Source organism: Felis catus, chromosome B2 (genome assembly GCF_018350175.1).
Source record: "Felis catus isolate Fca126 chromosome B2, F.catus_Fca126_mat1.0, whole genome shotgun sequence".
NCBI classification, from domain to species: domain Eukaryota; kingdom Metazoa; phylum Chordata; class Mammalia; order Carnivora; family Felidae; genus Felis; species Felis catus.
In genome coordinates this window covers 88,636,557-88,641,080 of record NC_058372.1, presented here as the reverse complement: position 1 = coordinate 88,641,080, position 4,524 = coordinate 88,636,557, and the positions used below count along the sequence as shown (strand labels likewise).

At 49.3% G+C, this 4,524-nt stretch overlaps 1 pseudogene; it reads right to left on the bottom strand.

Annotated features, from left to right (window-relative positions):
- Positions 1-2,132: 2,132 nt before the first annotated feature.
- On the bottom strand, positions 2,133-3,582 carry LOC101083175 (annotated as a pseudogene).
- Positions 3,583-4,524: the final 942 nt, after the last annotated feature.

The window sequence follows — 4,524 nt, the reverse complement described above, 5'->3', positions numbered from 1 at the left end:
CTCTCTCTCTCTCTCTCTCTCTCTCTCTCTCTCTTTCTCTCTCCCCCTCTTCCCCTCCCCTACGCATCCCCTCTCTCAAATTTAAAAAATGAGTCTCGAATCTTTAGAAAAGCAGAAAAATTCTCCCCTACATGCCAACTATTTTACATATTTATGCTGTCCAATTTACATTTTTTCTTTCAAGATATTAGTGCAAGAAAATAATACTGATGACTAGAATAATTTGTTTACTTCTTTAAAAAGTCCTCACACATTAGTTTTATTTATTACTTCCCCAGTTACTTTGCCAGTATGATACGTTTTTCAGAGGAGCACAGGCATGATTCTTCACCCCTCGGGCTCGAACTGTGGTTTTACAAATCCTTAGGACTGTATGCCTGGCACATAGCTGGCACTCAGTAAATAATGTTTGAATAAATACTGGATAAAGATCTTAGTGATTTATGTGAGTGTGGGAGGAAACATTAGGCCCCCTCCCCTCCTCTATGTGTGCACTCCGCAGAAGTCACAGCATTTGACAGGCCTACAGCATGGATCGGGTCGCTTAGGTTTCATGAAACAGGCTTGAGCTGCTGGGTCCTTTGAGACCAGGCCACTCTAGCCCTTTGTGCCATTGCTGGGAGTGGTCCGACTTACCCAGCCTCACTTCCCTGTTACCACTATGGAAGGTAAATGATGTCTACTGGAGACAAAGGAAGATCAGGGGAGGCAAAGCAGGGTAGATATATCCATTGTTTGTTTTCAGAACTCTCTTCTCCATTCAGCTCTGTTTCCCCTCTCTGATCCAACACCCCGTTGACCTTACGATAGATAGCACCCCACCTCTCTTTGATATTTAATTTTCTGGAGTTTCCATAGTCTTGTTACTACTTTGGCATTACTTTGGATTTTTACTTTGTCCCATGGAACTGCTTCAGCTCTGATGTCTCATTATCACATTTTCTGACCATAATCCATCATTTTTTCCTTTCTCAGTCACAGCCAGATAAGAACCTCCAGTTCCTTGAACTCCTTACCTTCCCCCTTCTCTTTTCTGCCTTACTTAACCTAGACTTTGTCCTTCATCCTTTTACTTATCCTCTTGCCTACAGCCTTCATCCCCCATTGCTCCACACGCCGGTGGAACACAACCCTGGTTCGATCTAGCTATTTGCCTCCTCCAGTCCTACACCAAGATGCCATGCCCACTTGGCAAACTAGAAATTTAGTCATCAACCTTGACAGCTTTTTTCCCACTCTCCCCTCCCTCCCCCACCCTGCCCATGTTCTGTGCCTCTTCCCTAAATACCTCTGAACTTTTTCCTCCTCCCGTGTTGCCCACGGCCATGCCTATAGATCAGGTTGCTATTACCTTTCACCCACGTAGCTGCACTAGTTAACTGGTCTTGCTGCCCTCAGTCTGGTGTTCCTATTAGCCAGGCTCTGCATAGCAGCTATAATGTTCTTCATACGTTTCAACTATGATCAAGAAACTCACTTCTGAAACCATTTAATGGTTCCTTGGTTAAAGGCAGTGTTCAAAGTTTTAAAGATGGTGTATCCCTGTGTGATCTGACTTCTGTCCATAGCTCTGATTTTGCCCCCTGCCTCTTGCCTCTCCTTTCTGCAACTCCAAAAGTTGCTTTTTTTTTTTTTAATGTTGTCTGTTCCTTTACTTTTTTCTTCTCCACTAGCACCATGAAAACTAAGTAGGGTCTTGGGGTGCCTGGGTGTCTCAGTCGGTTAAGCGTCCGACTTCGGCTCAGGTCACGATTTCACAGCTGGTGGGTTCGAGCCCGGCATCAGGCTCTGTGCTGACAGCTCAGAGCCTGGAGCCTGCTTCGGATTCTGTATCTCTCCTTCTCTCTCTGCCCTTTCCCTACTCACACTCTGTCTCTCCATCTCTTAAAAATAAATAAACATTTAAAAAAATAAAGAAAAAAACCCAACCAAGTAGGGTCTTGATTTCCTTTCCCCAAAAAGCTGCTACCTCATTCCCAGGCAAATGAGGAGAATAGGACTTGAGGTTGGAACCACTGTTAGGGTCTCCCTCCCCCAGTCCAGAGCCAGGGAGAGGAACTGACCCATGGAGAGGAAGTGGGATCAGGGAGGGCCTACTCCAAGTAAAGCCTCCACTCGGTCCAGTCTTGCTTCTAGGGATAGGAGAGGCATGACTGACTGTCAGAGCCAGGGTGGTGCCTAGCTGGGCCACAGCCCTCTGTAGGGTGGTCCAATGAAACTTGAGGATTCCCAGCACTCCTGGTGTCTGGTGTTTCAAGACTGCTGTGGCCATAGACACCTCTTGGACCTCTTGGCTTTGGTTCCCCAAAAAGCCAATGGTGACAGCAAGTGGTAGACAGGGAAAGCAGACCCTGCCCTGAGAGCCTGCAAGCTGCACAGGAGAGTAGCCAACCTGGGGTGGAGGCAGCTGGATCCAGGGAGTGGCTGACCCACACATCATAGATGCTCTTGTTGGGCAGCACCCCCTAGGAGAGGGCATCTAGATCCCAGAGCAGCCCCCAGAGTGGAGGGGAAGGGGCATGGGTTTAAGGGCAACCCCCTAGTAGGCTGGGCTGGTTGAAGGTGGGCACTGGGGACAGGATGTGGGTGGTAGTGGAACCAGGGGCATTATCACATGGGGAGTGTAGATTGGCAGCAGGAGGTGGGTAGGTGTCCCCAAAGTGAGGCCCTGTGACCTCTACTGGATAGTCCCCAGGGGCCTGGGGTACCCTGCCGTAAGTAGAGGAGCCAGGCTCTGTGCTCAGGGGAGAGGGACGAGGGCCTGATGGTTTCCCCCTGGGAAGTCTCCTCCTGGGCCCGGGGAGGGGGCAGAGGTGCCACAAAGTCCTCTCGGAGGTCAGAGGTGGAGTGGACACCTCCACTGTGCCCAGAGCCTGCCTGACTGGGGCTGGTCCGTGGCCCCCCTCCCTGAGGTCCCTTAGCAAAGACACTGTGCTGAGGCCCTCACTAGGCGGTGGCTGGGGTCTGGGCAGCCAGCAGGGCCAGCTGTGCAGCACCTAAGGGCCTGGGTCCTTGGCGAGGGTTCCCCGCACCCCTCCTGCTCTGCCAGCGCCGGCACAGGGCAGTGTTCTGCAGCCTCAGCACCTCCGCCGGGATCAGGCTCACATCTACTGCCTGGGAGTTGCCCTTGGCCTGGGGCTTCTCAGGGTCCGTAAGTACCTTGCAGAAGCATCCAAAGCATGGTTGGAGGAGATGTTGTGGTGGATGGAATCCTCCCAGCCCTCGTAGTCCTCCCAGTAGTTGGGGAACCCAGCCTGAACCTGACGGATGGTCCGGGCCAGTTTCAGCCTGCGGGAGGGCCCGGTCTGGATCCCCTAGGAAATCATGGCCAATTAGGTGTAGGTGTAGGGGTTGCTTGTCGGGCCACAGGTATCTCTTTTTCCTCCTCTTGGGGGGCTGGGAGGATGACTCCGACCAGGGAACCCCCAGACGTGTGTTGCTGCAGGGCCCCACGCAGAGGAGGTGAGCAACGTGGGCAGGGGCCTGGCCCCATGGAGGCCTCAGGGCAATGGGGCAGTGTGGTGAGGCAGGGCTGGGGGTCTGGGGCTGCCAGAAGCGCTTTTCATTCTGCCCATGCTCCATGCACTCTCTTCCCTTTGTGAGTTCTCTTTCTTTCACCCTCCTCTTTACCCTCTCACATCCAACTTTATTTCTCCTGGTGGGTGAAATACTCCTACTCATCTTTCCGGTTTTTGTTTACTGCTTCAAGGAATTTTTCCTGAGATCCCTCTCCCTCCAGAAATAATTGGACTTAAGCACACTGTATCTCCTCTAGGCAAATACTTAGAATCCTGTATTCTAGTTGCTTATTTATCTATATCTCCCACTGTTTCATGAAACCCATGAGGGCAAGGACTCTACCTGCCTTGTTCGTTGTTGTGCTCCCAGTGCTTAGGACAAGGCTTATAATATACTAAATGGTTAGTCATTATTTGCAGCAGAGAGTGTAGAGTGATGGTCAGGTAAGTAAGTGAACAGGAGCCCAACTGCCTGGGTTCGAATTCTGAGGCTGCCAATTACTTGCTTGGATAATCTTGGATAAGTTAATTAACTCCCTATGTCTAGCTTTTTTATCTGTAAGATGGGGATTATAGCAGTGTTCACCTCATCTGGGTATTGTGAGCACTGAATTAATACATGTGAAGTCTTTAGAACAACACCTGACACACAGTAAGCACTCAACTGACTGCTGATTTGTCAAAATATTTAGTATGGCCATTAAAAAATAATGGAAATCTATCTATCTATCTATCTATCTATCTATCTATCTATCATCTATCTACATCTACAGATATATCTAGCTGAAAATGGCCATATTTTTACACACCTTTATGAACCAGTTGCACATATTAAATAGGAACTGTGACTCAATCAGTTGAACAAGTTCCCCATTTGAATAATAGAAACATCAGTCTAGATTTTGTGATGTCGAAAGCACAACTATGTGCCCTTCTACACATTAACCTGGGCTGCTTTGTCTTTTTTGTCTGTCTGTTCTTACAGTGATCTCCCCCAGCACCACCA